Here is a 21,546-nt window from a genome sequence, read left to right as displayed (position 1 = left end):
TTTGTTCAAGTATACAATTCAATGGCTTTTAGTATATTCACAGAGTTGCACAAAAACACCACACTCTGACTTTAGAGCATTTTAGCCACCCCTCAAAATGACTTCATATCCATTAGCATTCATTGTGGTGGGTCCATTGAAAGAAGAGACTCTTTAGCTGGTCCTTACAGAGAGGATTCCCTGTGCAGGTGCTTGGTCCCTGGCAGGAGCCTCTTCACTGGGGAAGCCCTGACACCTGGCATCTCTCAACATGGGGGGGATTCTTAGACCTAGTGGAGGAGAGCGATTGCCAACAGGGCTGCCATGTTTCCCCCCTTCCCTTTGATCCTGGGGAGAAATGAACCTACCTATACTACCTACGTTTGCTAGACTAACAGTCTAAAAATGCTAGACCTGGGTTGCCATCCACTGTTGGGGGACTGGGTTGTAAGACACCTTGAAGTTAGAGGTTCTTCCTGTCTCTTTCAACTTTTCACTTTTAACCTTCAGATGTTTCCTGCATCATGTCCAGGGTTCATAATTGCACTAGTGGGGAGAAGGGAGCAAAACAAGTCTATTCCACATTCTCTGTACCTGTAACTTACTTTTTAAAATGACCTCTATGGTTCCTATTTTAAATAGACACTTGGGGACACCGTTAGAAGTTGCAGAAGTTAGCGTGCAGTCGCATAAATGAAGGTAATTGCTGACAGTGGACTGGATGGTGCTGAGAGGAGAGACAGATACATGATAGAGATATGTGATCTGGCTATGGATAGCTCTTGAAACTAGAGCCAAAAAGTTTGTCCAAATGATTTGATTTGTGGTTTACGGAAAAAGTAAGGAATCAGGGATGACTCAAAGTTTATTTTCCCCCTAAGCGAATTAAAGGCTAGAGTTGCCATTACCTGATAAACTAAACAGGTACGGCATTAGTATGAAAGGTGTATCTGGAATTCAACTGTGGACATATTAGTAGTAATGAGATGTATATTAGACATGCACATGGAAATATCAAGAAGGAAATGGAGATGAGTCCAAAGTACAGGAAGGGGATCTGGGTTGGTGATATAAATTTGGTAATTATTATGGATTTAAGTGGTGTTTAAATCCATGATACTGGATAGAATTACCAAAGAGCCAATGGGTAGGTGTTGGACGGATGCCATGCTCTTCCCTTCACCATCTTCTTCCCACTTAATTCCCAGCCCGTATCTCTGAAAGCAACATTATCTTCCCCAAATGACTTCCTCCCAAAATCTAGTCTTTCATATTCATAGTTACAAAATTTTCATGCCATAGCTTTAATTCTGCCAACCTAAAAGACATAATTAGCTGTCCTAAAAACAAAGAAATTTGCTATCAGTGATGGAAATGCCTCTCATAAATTTATTTAAAACTTTAAAAAAATCCCGATTTTACATTATTCTCAGAGTTAACAGAAAGCTTATATTTTAATCTAGAACTCAGGATTCAAGTATGCTTTATTCATTCTCTTCAGTGAAGGTTATAAGAATATAAAGAAAATAAAATATTATGCTTTCTCCATTATATAATAACAAGACAATTCAGACGTAGGAAAAATTAGTACTGTTTTGAGGCTGTATGTTTCTTAGAGAAAAAGTCAGAACAAGAACTCTTGATATTCCAAGTTTCCACTCTATCATGCAGTTCAGGAGAATCAGTGTAAATTGGTGCTGAGAAGCACTGCTGCTATAAGCACACTCTGTTCCTGAGGAGAAACATGCTTGGGTAGTTGGAGAAAAGATTATGCTGCTGTTGTACTACTACTTTCTATTCTTCTAAGTACCAATGAATGCTTTAAGACCCTTGGTCATAGTTCCTACCTTCCAAGCTCTCATGGAGTAGGGCTGAATACCAATAAAATTCAAGAGCAATATTTATATATACAAGCTGTCAAACAGTATCAGTGCATTTATCTGAGGTTTCAATGAAGATTATTTTTTAAAACATGTCATTTCTGTGAAGTTAAATTGCACAAACTGTGGACATTCCACTCTCTCGTTCCATCTCAATAATTGGGTCATACTATATTATTTCATCATGGGGTCAAGAGAAATGAGATCTCATTTTTAAATACTTTGGGCTTATTCTACATTACACTCACCAACATCATCGAAACAAAACAAACAAAAGGGATGAAAATAAAATCTAATTCAATTGGAATGAAATAAACTTCAGTTAAAACATAATGATTTGAACACACATACTTATAACCTCTCCTTGTGAAAACACCATTAAGATATTTCAAAAAGGAATATAAAAGTTCACAAAGGCAAAGGAAACACATTAATGAAAGATTAAAATATTTTGGCAAAAGGATAATTAGATATTGGGTAAAACTGAATCGTTAGTATCTGCCAAAAGGGATATCAGTAATAAGCAAATACATTTTCACAGCCAAAGGCTAGAGACGGGTAAGGAGCTAGTTGAATGAGAAAAAAGAAAGAAGGAAGGAAGGAAGGAAAGGAGAGAAGGAAAGAGAGAAAGGGAGGAAGGAAAACAAAAGAGAAAAGGTATTTTCTTATGAACATTTTTCCCTCTTATATCATTAATCAACAGAGAGCCAGAGAAGGTGTTAAATATGGTTTGAATAAGGACTTCACATACTAACAATTCAGAAGTTTTTATTAGTTCTGCTTTATTAACAATACCCTTTAGAGTATTATAAAATTAATCAGCTTTAAATGAAAGTATTAGTACAACTTCGCCTCCTATTACAGTATATACTGTTTTATTTTACTCTGAAATATCATATAGGTATTGTCTAAAATAATAACTGCTATACAGAGAATAAATGCACGAGCACAACTCTCTGATTAGACTTTTGCTTCCTAGTATAAAAGGCTTAATTAACACTCTTTAAAGATTACTGTAGGGGCATTACAGTTTGAAATATTTCTTTAAATGACTTTGATTCATAGACCCTGGTTGGGAGCTGAAACACACCTACCCGAGGAGGGGCAACTCATAAGCATCTGGCCATCTAATTCTATTCTAGTTTTAGGACTTTTCATTCCACTCTAATAGTACAAATGGGAATTCGGATGAACTGCCTTGATGTAAGATTTTTCTGTATCTGGACAGAGAAATGAATAGATCCTCTACCTGAGAAACGTGAGAATGGCTCACTGTGAGAGATATAAACTCTTCTCCAGAGCGTGTTTTATCAGATTAAATTCTACTGTATCAGGGAAAGTATTAATCCGGCCATACTTGGGATATATATTTCTACTAACAGTTCTCACACCTGAAGACAAACATTTTTCTAACTATTAAATATTCTAGCTGTTATTTAATAAGGGATCCAATGGCATGGTTTCTGCTACATCACTGCTCTTTGGAAGGTACTTTCATAATCTTCTATTTTATTAAGAAATAAAACATTGCTGACAGATTATTTTGTATACATGGTATTTCAGGACCAAGACTGTAGGTAGAATTTGATTTGCTACTTCTTCCGTTTAATCTTGTGTAAATAATCCATAGAAAGTGAACAAATACCCTAAAATATATTTGAAAGAGCCCTGAAATAGCAGAAGCTTTAGGATTTAATCTAGTCATAAAAAATTGTTAACTGTAGAAACTTGATCAAAGAGAAATAACATGTTTGAAATATCTTTTACATGCTAGCCACTGTGCTCATAGACTGTATACCTGAAAGTACAATTCTTAGGATCACATGTTATTTTGATGTGACCTTACATTGCAGAAGAGAAAACGTGTTAGTGAAACTACTCGACACAATCTAAGGAAATATAACTATTTCCCCAGTTTTTAATTTGCAAATAGCAGACATCATTCAGGGAATTTCTGTAAAGCCGTATGTAGATTTTAAATATGTGTAAAAATTTTCTCAAAAAGCAAAATATAAATACTTTTCGGTATTTATACTAAAATAACAAACAACAAGAAAAAGACAAGAAAGAATGTATCCGAATTGAAACGTAAAAGAAAGGGTTGATTTTACTATGAGTTAAGAAGCTATTTTCTGTGCTGATGAAACTGATTCAATCAAGTCAAAACGATCTGATTTTGCGAACAGTCCCTCCCCCTTGGCTACTTGGGCAAGGGAACCCCTGCCCTGAGCTCCACGCCTTGAAGAGCACCACATATTACAAACACATGTACACAAAAGGGATGCAAGATCACATGAGCACATCAATTCCTCAGAAGCAGGTTAGATTCCAACTGGAAGAGTCCTTAGATGGGATTACAATACATTCATCCATTGTAATAGGGAGAAGGCAGAATATGTGGGTAAATACGTGACTAGGTTACATACAGATTTGGTAGTTAAAAACCTGTGCAGGTTGGTTTCTGATTGTTTCAGTTTTTTTTTTTTTTCAAATGAAATAACACTTAGTAAATGAAGTAACAACTAATGAATGAAATACCGATTATTCTTTTGAGAGCTTTCTTAACAGGTTACCTAAAATTTGCTGCAAATCTTCATGTTTTATTAGGATAATCACTTAAGCATAGCGAAGAATGACTGAAAAGTTGCGTTTGTTTCTAGAAAAAGTAGAACCAGAGAATATAGTACCAGACTGATAGGTACTTGCCGAAAGGATGTGACTAGGAGAACCTCCTTCTTGTGACACACCTTTCCAGCTGGCACCTCTCAGGTGATACTCAACCTTATTTCTTATTCACTGATATAAAGATAATTAAACTTCACTTAAAAGGTGAATACTGAAAGAAAGGACATGGAACTATCATGCAGCCAGCCTAAATTAGTTTGACAACGTTACCAAATTAGTTGTGCACTAATGAGATGGCATTATGGGAGCAAGAGAGACTTCAAAGAGTAATTTATAATAAACCTCTAAAAAGAGATCATCACCCTCATCACTACCAGCAGCATCATCATTAGGGAAGAAGGAAGATGCGGAAAAAGGCTGGTTCACTGAAAGACTGCAAGAAGCAAAGCCTACTTTTCACATGATACCATCCAACAGGCACTGCCATTTGAGAGAAGGACCCACTTATTTTATGTGTGAGGAGTTACACTGTTGGAGACCGTCTGAGCACTGTTAGTCGCTGTAACAATACAGCAGTTAACACTCAATCAATAATTACTTTTCTCCAGGTGTTAAGTTAAAGTCTTAATATGCTTTATCTCATTCCATTCTCATCGCAAAGTTTGCATTTGGTACTATTATAATGTCCATTTTACAGATGGGAATTAGAGAACTGGAATGTTTTTCCGAGGTTACACAGTTGAGGACACTGGGTTTAGTATAGTGAACTAATTAAGGCTAGGCAGCCTTAATTTTGCATCCTATGCTATCTAACCCTAGTCTGATCCTACTGTAACTTACAGAGAGAGAAACTAGAAGGAAAGTAAATAATAACTGGGCTTTTTGAAGTAGAAATTCTGAAAAAGATATACTTATCTATAAAATAAGGTGGATAAAATACTGAAGACAAACTTTGCCAACTTTATACTTTGCCTGGGACCCGGGATGGCACTGAATGCATTTCTCTACCCAGATACTTATACAAATAATCACAAGCCTAGTCAAAACCACTTGTGAACAAGTGTTAATTATGTTTATTAAAATTTACCCAGCTGTTGAAATTTTCTAATGCCTGAAGAAAATGAGAGCTATGTTGAATATACAACTGGGAACAATGTAAATGAAACTGACTCTTTTGAAGAATAATTACTTATGCTAATTTACTGGAACACAATAGGCTCTATCAGCAAACATTTTCATAGTAATGTTATTATTTGCCTTCTCTGAAATGCTTGTCTCATTATAGTGAAGTATAAAAGAGTCAGAATACATGAACTGAATTTAAAGATTAGCAGTTATATGTCTGACCTAAAAAATTACAGGTTATATACCGTTCAAGGTGTATTTTAATTTATATAAAAAATGATGTACTTGAGATGCCCCTAAAACCATTCATTTCTCACATTCCAAAGAAGAATGTCAATAATGAATATGACATTCTTAATCATTAATATTCATAGGTATATATTACATATATAACAATTTATATCAAATAAATGTTTCTAGTCCCTTAACTGGATGATACTAATAGCAAGACATAAGGTAATAAAGTGAGTGCCCTCAGAGAAAGAAAATACAGGAGATATTAAAAATATCAGAGGAATTCATTTTCATTTACAGGATACTTCTCAAATTTATCTTCTCATTTATGAATAAAATGGAACATTTTGTTGACTATGGAAATACATTATTTTATGTTAAGTACTATTTCATTACTTAGCAAATATAATTTTCTGTATCAAATTTGCAGGTATCATAATGCTCAAATATATAATGTAAACGAGATGACAGCCAAAGGAAAGATACTCTAAACCTTTAAATTAGTGTGAAAATAATCTTAAATCAAATATGACATAACAGAGTCAAATACAATGTGCTCCTTTTCTCCCTCCTCACAAGTTGTTCTAAGATTCTGAAATATCACCCACCCTACTGTACAGTCTCGATAACCTTACACGCCCCAGGTGAACTGGGCCTCCCGTCAGAGCTGATTATTTCAAGAATGGACTGAGAGCCACATGGAGCTAACCAGAGACTAAATTAAAGGTTACAGACACCAATCTGATTAGTTGCTGGTGAGCACTGGACCTGAAATGTCATCAGGACTTTGGGCCAGTTTTGGTCATTTTCACTGCAATACACTCCGGCCACTGCACACCTTCCAAGTATAGCAAGCACATGAGCCTTCAGAGAGATGCTCACAAAATAATCAGACTCGAAACACATAAGCAGAGAAGTAGTCATGTGAGAGCCACTGCCTAGAAATTCATCAGATCCTTTACCTACCTCTCACCATCACTGCCCTTTTAGATTCAGGCAGTAAGTGTGGGTTTCTATTATTTGCAGCTAACTTCACACAATTTAAGCAATCATTACTTAAAGACAACAAAAATCCCAAATCAAGAATTTAATTTGATAGCTGTGAACAAAATCTGCAAGATTCAGGCAGTGCATTTTGTGAGATAGCATTGAAAAACTTAGAGCAGTCCTAAGTTAAGCTACTAGAATCATAATTTAATACGCATAAAGAAAAATATTCTCCATCCCCAGAAGACCAAGTTAAGTAAGCCAAGAGTATATTTTATAAACTATTAAACAATGGTAAATGTATTTATATCTATTAAATTAGTATATTGGAAAATAAATAAAAATGATTAATAGATAGCAAGAAATATAAAATACATGAAACATATATGAAACAGTAATATAAAACTAACAATAACGTGGACAATGTAGCCCTACATATAATCCCTATGATTAGCAGAATCATTTTTAAAATGGAGTACATATGATTTTCAAAAACATATACATTTTTTCCACAACTGGCCTTATGTTGGTTTATAGAGCAAGCTTCAATAAATTACAAAGGGTTGGTATCATTCAATGGATGATCTCTGACATTGGTGAAAAAACAGGAAATCAATTAAAAAGCAGGGGGTAGGAGGAAGGATCTCCGACAATTTGGAAATTATTGGAAGTTATTTCCAAATAACCAACAGAACATAACAAAAAAGGAATCACAAGTAAAATTAGAAAATATTTTAATCTGAATGTTAATGAAAATATATTAAAACCCGTTACATGCAGCTACAGAGCTGCTTAGAGGGGAATTTACAGACTTATCATTAGAAAGTTTTAAAAGCAATAATCTCAAATTTCATTTCAGAAAGCACAAAAAAAGAACAGAAAAGCAACATCCAAACAATAAAGCAAAAGAAATCAATAAAATTAAAATCATAAAATAGAGAACAAAACACTAGCCAAGAATAGTTTTTGTATTATCAGTTAACGTGAAAAACCCAAGCAATACTGTTTAAATATGAAATAGAAAGAAAGCCAGGGGCACTCAGCTAGCTCAGTTGGAAAAGCGTAAGAGTCTTTAAACAAAGAAAACCCCCCAAAACGGAGCATCACTACAGACACCAACAAAAATTATAACCAACCTTGAGTCATCAAGTTTGAAAGTAAAAATGATGTGAATAAATGCCTTGAAAACCATAACATAACTTGACAAAAGAATAGAATCCTAAATAATTTAGTATCTGTTAATGAAATTAAATTGATTATTGAAACCTGTCCTACATTGAAAAGTTCAAGTCCAAACAACTTCATCAGTAAATTCTACTAAATATTTTTAAAAGTAACAACACCAATACCATACAAATATTTGAAGAGGATAGCAAAAGAGGAAAACATTTTCCAACTCATTCTGTGTCACAGTTTTAAACTTAATATCAAGTTCTGACAAGAACATTTCAACAATAACAACAAAATGCAGATCCACCCTTGTCATAAATACAGATGGGAAAATCTTGACCAAAATATCAGCAAATCAAGTCCAGCAATACAGAAAATCAAACCCATCATGAGAAACTGGAGTGCAATGCAGCAACAGTAAAAGTAAAAATTTTAACATTTGAGAATCAACAGATATAATTCACCACGTTAACGCAAAAAAATGAAAAAAAAAAATAACCTTACCTCAGTAGAAGTACTGCTGTTAGTAGTCATTGCAGGAAACTTCTTTAATCAATAGGGGTCTAAAAAAAAGAAAAGGAATCACTAAGTCAGTGATCATATATAATGAAGGATTATTTAGATCATTTTCCCCCAGACAGAGGAAAAAACAATTCACACTATTATTATTTCTATTTAGCATTTTATTGGATATCCTGGTCTGTGAAATAAAGTAAGGTAAAAAAGAAATACGTGTCTCCTCAATCATTTTTTGAGTATAATATTTTTCTTAACTTAAAAAAGAAACAGAAGAATAAGTGTAGGAAAGAAATAAAATATATTTTTGTGATGTCATGATTAAGGTAGTAGAAATTCCAAAAAATTTATAGATTATAATGGTAGTAATCAGCGAACTAAAAAAGTCTTGACACGTTATATCTGAATTATAATTAACTTTCCCAAAGACAGAAGTTTTATTAAAATCACATGGCAGCCACAAAGAAAAAATTCTATAACAGATTTTAAAAAGAGAGAAAGACAAAAGGATCAAATATATCACTACAAAGAACATGATCAAATCTGCTATGCACCAAATGTTTGTGTCCCCCCAAATCTTATGTTGCAACCTAATGCCCAGTGTGATAGTATTAGGAAGGGAGATCTCTGGGAAGTGCCTAGATCGTGAGGATGGAGCCCTCATGAGTGGGATTAGAGACCTTATAAAAGACCATACAGAGCTCCCTAGACCCTTCTGCCATGGCAGTTACAACTAGAAGGTGCTGTCTCTAAACCAGAATGTGGGCCCTCACTAGACATTGAATCTGGCAGTGACTTGGACATCCCAGCCTTGGACTTCCCAGCCTCAAAAAATGTGAAAAATAAATGTTTGTTATCAGCCATCCAGTTTATGGTATTTTTGTTACAACAGCCTGAATGGACTAAGACAGCAAAGAAAATCAAAAAGGAAGACAGCAAAGAAAAACAAAAAACAAAACTGACAGAAAAAAATTTAACAGAATGACCAAAGCAATCCCTCACCTATAATAATTACTTTAAATATACTGGACGAAATTCACCAACCATAATGTGTAGAGTGGTTATTGGATGAAAAACAAAAACAAGAGCAAAACAAAGATCCAACTCTATGTTGTCTACAAGAGACTTATTTTAGATTTAAGGACATACATGGACTGAAAGTGAACGGATTTAAAATGATATTCCATGCAATGGTAAACAAAAGGAAAAGCAAGTGGCAGTACTTATGTCAGACAAAATAAACTTTTAGTCAAAAATCGTCACAAGACTAAAGGGACATTGCATAATGATAAAAGGGTCAATTAATCAGGAAGATACAACAGTTATAAATATATATACACTCAACATCAGAGCACCTGAATATATAAAACAAGCACTGATACAACTGAAGGGAGAAATAGACATCAATACAGTAACAGTAGAAGACTTCAATATCCCACATTCAATCATAGATCATCCAGACAGAAAATCAATAAAGAAACAGCAGACTTGAACAAACTATAAAGCAAATGGCCATAACAGATGTATACAGAACATTCTATTCAACAGCAGCAGAATATTCATTCTTCTCAAGTATATAGAGAACATTGTCTGTGATTGATCAAATGTCAGGTCACAAACCAACTCAACAAATTTCAGAAGACTAGAATTATTCCAAGTATCTTTCCCAACCACAGTGGGAAACTAGAAATCAATAACAAAAGGAAAACTGGAATATTCACAAATGCTTGGAAATTTAAAAACACACCCTTGAGCAAATATTGGGCCAAAGAAGAAATTGAAAGGGAAATTCGAACATGTCTCAAGACAAACAAAAATTAAAACACAACACACCAAATCTTACAGGATGCAAAAGCAGCACGAAGAGGGAAGTTTTTAATGATAAAAACCTACATTAAAAAGAAGAAAGACTTCAAATAAACAACCAAATTTCATACCTCAAAGAACTAGAAAAGGATAAACTAAGCTCAAAGTTAAGAGAAGGAAAAAAATCATAAAGATTGGAGGAGAAATAAATGAAATAGAGAACAGAAACAATAAAAAAGGTCAATGAAATTAGAAGTTTATTTTTGAAAATATCAACAAAATCAAGAAATCCTTAGCTAAAATAACTGAGACAAAATAGAAAAAATAAAAGGAAAAGCAAAGGAAACAAAAGCAAAAATAAACAAATGGAACCTAATTAAACTTAAAAGCTTTTGCAAAGCAAAGGAAACCATCAACAACACAAAAAGACAACCTAATGAATGGGAGAAGATATCTGCAAATTATACGACAAATAAGGGGTTAATATCCAACATATATAAACAGCTCGTACAACTCAACATCAAAAATAAACAACCCAATTAAAAAATTGACAGAACTGAATAGACTTTTGAAAGAGGAAATGCAGATAGCCCAAGGTATATGAAAAGATGCTCAACATTGCTAATTATCAGAAAAATGCAAATCAAAACCACAATGAAATATCACCTCACACCTGTCAGAATGGCTATCATCAAAAAGAACACAAATAACAAATGCTGGTGAGGATGTGGAGCAAAGGGAACCCTTGTGCACTGTTGGTAGAAATGTAAATTGGTGCAGCCACTGTGGAAAACAGTATGGAGTTTTCTCAAAAAAGCTAAAAATTGAACTACCATATGACCCAGCAATTCCACTTTTGGGTATGTATCCAAAACAAACAAACAAACAAATAAACAAAAACACTAATTCAAAAAGATATCTGCACCTCAATGTTCATAGCAGCATTATTTACAATTGCCAAGGTATGGAAGCAACCTAAATGTAAATCAACAGATGAATGGATAAAGAAGATATTGTGTGTGTGTGTGTGCGTGTGTGTGTGTGTGTGTATACACACACACACACAATGGAATGCTACTCAGCCATAAAAAAGAAGGAAATTTTGCTATCTGCAGCAACATGAATGGACTTAGAGGGCATTATGTTAAGTGAAATAAGTCAAAGGAAGACAAATAGTGTATGATATTTCTTATATGTGTAATCCAAAAAATACAACGAACTAGTGAATAAAACAGAACAAAAAAAGTGGACTCACAGATATAGAGAACAAACTAGTGGTTACCAGTGGGGAAAAGGAAGGGGAGAGGGGGTAATATTAAGGGTAGAGGGAAAAAATGGTTATTATGGGATTATATAATATCATGTGTGTGAAACTTCTGAAGTTTTTAAAGCACTATAGAATTTAAAGAATCTTTTGTTCAATTAAAAATTAATTTTAAATAAATGAATAAATATTTTTTTCCAAAAAAAGAGAAAAGAATGAAATAAAATCAGATATGGAAGAGTAAACATTACAATAATGCCACAGAAACTTTAAAAAAATCATGAGGAAGTATTATGAATGATTATATGCCAACAAAGTGATCAACCTAGAAGAAATGGATAAACTATTAGAAACATACCACCTACCAGACCGAATCATGAAGAAATACCAGCAGAAAGTTTAAATGGACCAATGTCAAATAAGGAGATTAAATCAGTAACCAAAAACTTCCTGACAATGAAAAGTTCCAGATCAAATAGTTTCACAATGGAATTCTACCAAATATTTAAAGAAGAATTAATACCTATCCTTCTAAACTTGTTCAAAAAAAGAAAAATAGAGACCCCCTGAAAACTTCTTTATGAGGCTAGTGTTATTTTAATATCAATGCCAGACAAGAACACTACAAGAAAAGAAAACTACAGGCCAGTAACTAATAAACGTAGATGAAAACATACTCAACAAAATACTAGTAAGCCAAATTCAACAGCACATCAAAAGAATTATATACCATGACCAAGTGGAATTATCCTAACTGGAATCAAGAATAGTTCATCATATGTAAATCAATCAATGTGATACACCATATTAACAGAATAAAGGATAAAAAAAAATCACACGATCCTCTCAAAAGATGCAGAAAAAGCATCTGCAACATTTAATACCCTTTCCTGATAAAAATTCTCCACAAATAAGGAACAGAAGGAATTTACCTCAACACAATAAAGGTCATAGATAAAAATTGTACAGCTAACCTCATACTCAGTGATGAAAAACTGAAAGCTTTTCCTTTATGATCTGGAACAAGACAAGGATGCCTACTCTTATCACTTCTAGGCAACATAATACTGGAAGTATCAGCCTGAGCAATTAGGTAAGAGAAAGAAATAAAAGAACATCTAAACTGAAAAGGGAAAAGTAAATTGATCTGTTTGCTCATGACATGATCTTTTATGTGGAAAACTCTAAGGATTTCCGATACACACACACACACACACACACACACACACACACACACACACACACACACACAAAACCTCTCAGAAGTAATAAATAAATTCAGAAATGTTTCAGGACAAAAAATTATAATATTAGATATGATTCTATACACTAAGGAAAAAGAAATCTGAAAAGGAAATTAAGGAAAAGATCCCAATTACAATAGCATAAAAATAATAAAATACTTACTGATAAACTTAACCAAGGAAGTGAAAGACATATACTGAAAATTATAAAAAATGGAGAAAAGAAATTAAAGCAGACAAAAATAGAAAGATATCCATCCTGTGTTCATGGATTGGGAAAATTCCTATTGCTAATATGTCCATATTACCCAAAGTGATTTACAGATTCAATGCAATCACTATTACAACACCAATGCTTTTTTTTTTTTTTTTTTTTTACAGAAACAAAATATCCTAAAATTTTTATGGAACTACAAAAGACCCCATATAGTCAAAGCAATATTGAGCAAGAAGAAAAAGTGGCAGTTCTCACACTTTCTGATTTCAAAGTATATTACAAAGCTACAGTAATCAAAACAGTATGGTACTGACATAAAAACACATGTAAATCAGTGGAGCAGAAGAGAGAGCGAAGAAATAAACCCAAACATGTGTGGTCAACTGTTCTTTCATAAGGCTGCCAAGAATATGCAATATGCTAAGGATAGTCTTCAATAATGGTGTGGGAAACTGTCCATCTATATGCAAAGAACTGAAATTGGACTCATCTTACACCACACACAAAAATCAACTCAAAATGGATTAAAGACTTAAGACCTGACACCATAAAACAACTAGAAGATAACAAAGGCAAAAAGTTTCCTGACATTAGCCTTGAAAATGATCTTTTGGATATGACACCAAAAATATAGGCAACAAATGCAAAATAGACAAATCATATCAAACTAAAAAGCTTCTGTACAGTGAAGGAAATAATCAACAATGTGAAAAGCCTAGCTACAGAATGAGAGAAAACACTTGCAAACCATACATCTAATAAAGAGTTTATATATAAAATATATACAACTCAAAAATATATACAACTCAACAACAATAAATAATTAGATTTAAAAAATGGGTGAAGGACCTGAATACCCACTCTGAGTATACATCCAAAGAATTTGAAATCACGATCTTGACAAGATATCTGTATTTCCAAATGCATTGCGGGATTAATCACAATAGCCAAATCATGAAAGCAACCTAGATATCTACTGACGAATGAACCGATAAAGAAAATGCTATATATATAGTTCCGAAGAACAGTGGTTGTTGGAGTCTAGGGGGAGGGAAAAATGGGGAGGTATTAGTCATAAGCTACAAAATTTTAATTGTACAAGATGAGTAACAACTAGAGATTTAATATATAGCATAGTGCCTATAGTTAGCAACAATAAATTGTATACTTAAAAATTTATTAAGAGCATATAGCTTAAGTCCTCTAATGCAAAATAATAATAATATTAAGGAGGAGGAGAAACATAATAAAGAGAATAGGAAACTTTTGGAGGTGATGGATATGTTTATGGACAGATTGTGGTGATAGTTATATGGTTATATATATCTATCTCTATATCCACCAAGTTGTTTATGTTAAATATGTACAAAATTTTATGTGTCAATCATACCTCAATGAAATTTTTTTAAGAGTAGTACTATAAATGGAAGTCATTGCCCTACCAAAATCAGAAATTGGGAGGCCCTGGACACTTTTTTTTCTCCCCAAACCATAATTTGCTCTTTTAAAATAAGAGTTCCTCTGGTGGTGTACAAATTTAGATGTGAAACAATTCTTTAAAATGGTCTAGTCCAACCATTTCATTTTATAAATGTTGGAAATCAAGGCCATAGAGGCAAAAGGTCCAGGACTGCCCATAGTATTATAAGTGGAATTACTAAAATTAAAATCCTAGTAATTTGCAGACTCCTAATTTGCAGCATACTATTTGGGGGAAAAGGCACATCTATTCTCACCCACTTTCTGTTCATTGGTGACACTCTTCCAACAGCAGCTATGCTGGAAACCTGAACGTCCAGCATTTAATGGTCTTGTGGGCTGTAGGTTTCCATCCTAGCAGTAAAAGCTTTGTGATCTTTGATAATATCTCTCTTTTCTCTTTTGCTCCTTTAGCCTTTCCATAACCAACTCCTACATGGAACTTCCCTTGACTAGAAATATCTAGAGTAATTTCTCTTTTCCTGCCTGGACTCCAATAGATAAAAGAATGTTGAACCAGACTGACACTGACTCTAACGTGGTAAATTCACATCAGGACTCAGATACTGGATTAAATTAGAAAATGCTATTTCATATGTGAGGTGAATTCAATAAATAGAATTATTGTTATTTGTGGTCATTATCCTTGTCAACTTATAGAAAATAGCTTTAAATGACCACTTTTCAACTCATACACTTTTTGTCAGTTTCTTTTGTCCATGATCATTTTTATTAATATTGAAAAATTTATCCTTTTCCAGTGATGTATTCCTAAATAAACTGTCTCTTCTACGATAACATACCAAGTAGCTCCAGAGATTTCTGGACGTAGGGGTTTTCTAGAGCTGTGAAGGGATTAAAGAACATTAATCTGAATCTTTTCCTTTAATCTTCCTCAACAAAGGTGGGAAGCAGAGCCTAGCATTTCCTCATATGTTTATGCAGAACAATTTAAAAGTTCTCTGTAGTTAAAAATTAACATACCCATGCATTACCACTTTCCTCCGAAGAAATTGCAAGGGAAGAAGCATGATATATTATTTTCCATGCATCTAAAAGAAATGTTTAAATTATGGAATTCCCCTAATAGCAATTAGTTCAAATTGACTATTTTCATATTGCTTATAGATACACACACGTATACAGATAAAAACAACCATTTCCCTCTGAAATAGTTAAGTGATTAAAAAGTCAAGATCTCTAGTTTCCCATGACAACAAAATTAATCAGGAAGCAGTATGCCAAGGAAAGCAGGATTAGAAGGTTATTGTTCATAAAAAGAGTAATTAAATGACAAAGTCAATATACTTCCCCCAGACTTATAAAATTGGGCTTTTATTCTGTCGCCGCCCAGACAACATTTCAATAAAATCACAGATTGTTTGCTTGTGTAATATGAATTCAGACAAACGCTAAAATCGAGACCAATTTATAAAAAGTATGCCTTGCAAATTTCATTAACAGGTCATCTTCAGGGGCTAGCCCTCTGCAAGGCACATTTAATACAACAGGGTCGTCAGAGCCGGGTATTAATAGAAATGCTAAGGTGTCCAAAGGAAGAAACGCTAAAACCAGCGTTGCAGATGGCAGGTTACTGTGAATGCTTGTTCCTCTTATAAAATACACCTGACCCCAAGGCTGGGAAGCTAATAAAATGGCCATATGAACCTCCATAAGACAAAACACACTTATCTCTCTTGCAAGTTTTTAGGACAGGACGACCATAAACGAAACCCATTAAGACCTGGGGCACATTAATACTACACCACATACAGTGACAACAGTTTATAAACAATATTGTAACATGTGAAAAAGTCCTTCTACTAATTTAAATGTCTTCTGTGCTTACACATTTTATTACTGAGAATTACCAAATGTGGACATTTATTACTACAGATTTAACAAATGGACTAGAACATACCTTTACAGACAACTTGCTTAGTTCTCAAACCTAAGACATTTTAGTCTCAAAAAAAAAAAAAAAGCTAATGCTATTGTACCCTTGAAAGCAGAAAGTAGAATTTATGGAGGGTGAAATAAATTACTAAATGATGCGGCTCCACTGCTTTTACTACCTAAATGAAATGCAAAAGAGCTTGATGGGGAACTCAAGAGAAAAAAAAAAAAGTGCCTAGGCTGTAAGAGGTTTTCAGAAATTCAAGGCAATGATCTCAATAATGTTTACCCAAATAGGTCATGACATTCCATAAGTCAAAATAAACTGATTCATTCCTTTTTCCACTTCAGTTAAGTGGAAACAAGCATTAAAAGAGATCCTCAACTCTCTCTATATATGGAACTTGCATAATCAGTATCAAATGATGATTTATTGCTATTTTAACTATTTAAATTGAGTGATGCCCAGCTTGTTCAAGGACTTTCCTTGACCAGCTAATAGAAGTACATAACCACATTTCTAAAAACAGGAGTATTTATCTAAAGAGTTATAAGGTACATCCAAAGTACTATTAAAATACACAAAATGTTACGTCAAATGATATAAAGTTTTTTTATTTAATTGAGTCAATATATTTCTAGGCCTTCTTTTGCTCTGTAATTTTAAGACTTTAACTCACTAGAATCAGTATTGTTCCCGATTTGTTGAGCTGCTTTTATCACCAAACCAGCTCAATTATCCACAGGTACATTTTCATCATCAAGGATAGTACTTCTTCCATGCTATCATATCCTCCACGATATAAATGACACAGCATTATTTTTATGTCCTTTATTTAACATTCTATGATACCTATTTACTTATAGAAGTACAATAGAACCTATTTTCCCACGTGTATCCTAACAATCGTTCTTGATTTTAGTACTAACACTCATTGATCAGAATATTAACTGAACACATACAATTATAGTAAAAAAACTTTTGAGAATGGAAATAAAGTAAAATTAATCTATAAATTATAGCATAAAAAGGAAAATATTTTCAGTTAGTTCCTCACAAACCATATACAAATGTGTTGGGCTTTAGAATTAGGTCTTATTTATTACAGCGTAATTGCATTCTCCTTAGTTTTAATATTCTGCCAAATTGGCTTCTTTTAAAAAGCACCATCTTGGTAGAATGAGGAGTTACTGTTTAATGAGTACAGAGTCTCAGTTTGGAAAGACAAAAAGTTCTGGAGATGGACTGTGATGATGGTTGATCAATGACGTGAGTGTACTTAATGTCACTGAACGGTACAATTAAAGAAAGTTAAAAGGGGGAATTATGTGTTATGGATATTTTATCAACCTCAAAGTATACTCTTTTATTAAAACAGAGTCTGCAGGATGATTTGATCTATTTTCTACTCATTAGCAGAGTGATGCTGTTTGACTGTTTACAGAGGATGTATCCTAACATAAAATATGTGTCCTACAGGAAAACCTGTAATTGCTGGGATATTGGGCTTTCATAGTCATTCATTCATAGACTTGTTAGGAACCAACATCGGGTGACGGGGAAACAAAATAACACACAGCCACAGAGCTCACCAATTCCTGAATGGATATCCTTCTCATAAAAGTAGCTTGTTTAACACCAAACCCTCCTTATTTAACAATAATCCTATAAAGATTTCTCATGTATTGCCTTAAGGTATCTGTGAAATGGGATAATAGTTGCATTTGCCTCACAGGGTTATTATGGGAATTAAATGAGATAATCCATACAAATGTCTCCTTGTCTGGCACATGTTTACAGTCAACAAACACTAGCTGTTACTTTCATTATTAGTAGTATTATTTAATTCAGGATAGAAAATCTACCAGTTCCCAGGACAGAATCATTAAGCTTAAATATTTCTAGCTGAGCTATGACACAGGCAATATCTGGAAGAGGATTTTGTTGACATGCAAATTGTCATTTTAGATGAAAATCTCTTTCAACATTAATCATTGTTCAAGAGAATATAAAAATTAAAAAAGAAAATAACAACAGCATTAGGTAGGTAAAGGCTCAAAATAGATTAATATGTGCCAGATAAAATGCCTAGGATACTAGCAAAGTTACTTTCTAAAGTCTTTACACAATAATATACAGAAAGTATATTTTTGAATTGTTTACAGGCTCGATATAAGCCAACAATATAAAGGAGCTACAAAAACAAAATACTTTTTTTCTTATAACTCTATAAAACAAACAGAATGAGTAAGGTGACAGACACTTCTGTAGCACACAACCCATTCTGAAGGGCCACGTTTTGAGCAGGAGACTGAAAAGTTGTCACATACTTGGAAAAATATAATCAAAATGGTCATAGGTTTGGACCCTGTGAAGTAAAGTAAAAGTTTAAAGATGCACAGAATAAAATTTGGAGAAGATGATATTTCAAAATAAAAGTATGATATTTTAATACTTCTCTATAAAACTTTTCTTTATAGATTATAAACTGGGTTTCTTCCATTTCTATTTAAATAAGTAAATGAATTAATCATAGACAATAAATATGAACAGATTATAGTTTTAGACAAGTAACTTCACCAATTATCTCGTTGATGTTGTGTATAAGATTAGGAATGTATCTCATTATGATTTATATGATAATAAAAACTCAAACTATGGGGGCGATAGAGAGCCCTCCAAGATACAATGGAAGTTATGAAATATTTCCAAGAAGAAACATTTCCATGGAAATACTTCCATGGAAAAGAAGAATCACTTCTACACACAATTACATTTCAGGCGGTATCTCAGACCCTCTAAAATTCTACAGTAATCATAGAACCCAGTTTAAGAAATCTTTGACCTAGGAGATCTTTAATGTCTTATTAATTCTGATTTTTAAAAAATTTCCAATGTGACCAAAGCACCATGATAGGGTAAATCTTTTAATTGTTCTGATTTAGGGTTGTATTCTGTTGCTTATTTTTTTTCATGCAATAAATCCAGAATCACAATATGATTTTACATGATGTATTACTCTAGTCACTACAGTTTTTCCCAAAACTCTATATTTAAAGAAAACAGAAAAATATATCCAAGATCAAAGAGACTTTAATTCTCATACACCTTTCCTGAAAAGATTATTTGAAGACTAAAAAAATACCCTGAAACAGAAGGATTTTGGAGCGAAGGAATAGTGCTACTAAACTACTAGTAAAACAGAAAGAGTTCTCAGGTAACAGCTGTGCAATGGAGCTGTACCTCCAAATCAGACGTTTCTAATAAAATCAGTTAAAATTAATCCTAAGCGTATTTTTAATAATATATATAAATTTGGGGGACCGAAAGACTTTAATTACTATAAGGATATCAGAAACTCCAGCAATATTCCAAAATCCATAAAAGTATTTCCTACTATTAAGCAAATTAAAATTGTGGTTTATTTGTGGAGAATTCTGTCATTAAATCTCACTATTCTTATGTAGTTATTCTTCCAAATATTGCTCTAGGATAACTTGTCAAGGTCCAAAAATAAATCATCTATTTTTTTAAAAAAAATTCACTCATTTATGTATTAGCTCATTTCAATGAATATTTAGTGATGTCTGTCTGCGTATGGAGGGTATGTATGTGGTGTGGGGTGTGTGTGGGTGTGTGTACGTGGGGAGAATGACTACTTCCTTTTCCCTTTGCCCTCATGGAACCCTTTAAAAGATCAACTTAGGACATGAAGTTTTCCTGTTTCCCAAAGGTCAGAAGTTATTAGGAAAGCAAACTGTGCTTATTCATGTGCTCATTCCTAATGCCTAAAACAGAGCAAGCGGGGAACACTGAAATGTTCATTTTTTTGGCAAGGATGGGAGTGGAGATGATAAAGAAGCCTGTTTCTGCCAATGTCCACCTCTATCCCCTTTGGTCCCCACATCAGCCAATGATGCAATACTCTGGGAATACGGATTTCATCATTTTCTTGCCATCTTCAACTTTAAAAATGGTTTGTAGTGTGTTATGATAATTTAGAAATTGAGATAGCATCAATTATCCCTCTTATTCAGCGACTCAAACCTTATAAACAGACACAATCACCTTCAATAACAATTTCTGTGCATGTGAATGCATATATATATATATAAGCTTTATGTTAAAAAGAAGTAGTTTTTTCTTTTTACATTCTTAAAACTGTGTAAGGAAAATTTAGATATAAATTTTCTCCGTAACTCCAATTACTTTTTTTCCCCATCATTCCATTTTTTTAAATTATACATCTGATACCTTGCATGGCCACATCTCAAATTTCAAACCTGTATTTTCTACTCAAGCACAAGGATTTTGGCAGTTCAGTCAGAGTGCTTCTATTACCAGTACTTATTATTTATACTTTGTTTGACTAATAATGATGGTGTACTAGTGCTAGCTGGAATCTTCATACCCAATATAAATTCCTTGATTCGGAAAAGAAAAACAAAAGAATATAATGGTATGGTCTGTATTCCAAGAAAACTAGATATTTTTGAACATAAAAAGTAAAAATTAGCTTAAATAATGATATGTCAGGATACATAGCTTCTTAGAATTTTTATTTTGTCTTTTGCTTCAAATCTGTTGGTCAGAATATGACGTGATTTTTCTTAAACACGAAATGCAGTCATGCCACTTGTTGAAATTTTTATCCTTAGGCATATCTTCAAGTCTTGAGAAGTGAACTTAAATGATCACAGAGAATATATTAAAAGTCAATCTTGTTTCATGTATAATTTTTCCAGGCTTTTATAAAGATAAATCATTATTTCAGCAAACACTGTGAGTGCATACTTAGTCAATAATTGAGTGGCTATTTGTTGATTATATACATGGCACTCTACCAAGCCGATATGAGGTATGGTTTCTGGGAATCCGAAGTTCACAAACAAGTGAAAAGAGAAATGTACAATGGAGTGTTTTAAGTACTCTACTGCATTAAGCTATGAACTGAATGTTGTCACTGCACAAAGGAAGGTTGATCTCTCTTTCTGGATTTGTCTGGAAATGCTCAACAAAAGAAAACATTTCAATAACAAAACAGATTAGGTTTTGCTAAATATGGAAAAACTAGGCAGCTGGGTGATAAGGCTTTCAGGTAGAATGGTAAGCGTGTGGATTAT

This window comes from Tursiops truncatus, chromosome 13 (assembly GCF_011762595.2).
Source record: "Tursiops truncatus isolate mTurTru1 chromosome 13, mTurTru1.mat.Y, whole genome shotgun sequence".
Taxonomy (NCBI): domain Eukaryota; kingdom Metazoa; phylum Chordata; class Mammalia; order Artiodactyla; family Delphinidae; genus Tursiops; species Tursiops truncatus.
Note: the sequence above shows the minus strand (reverse complement) of the source record.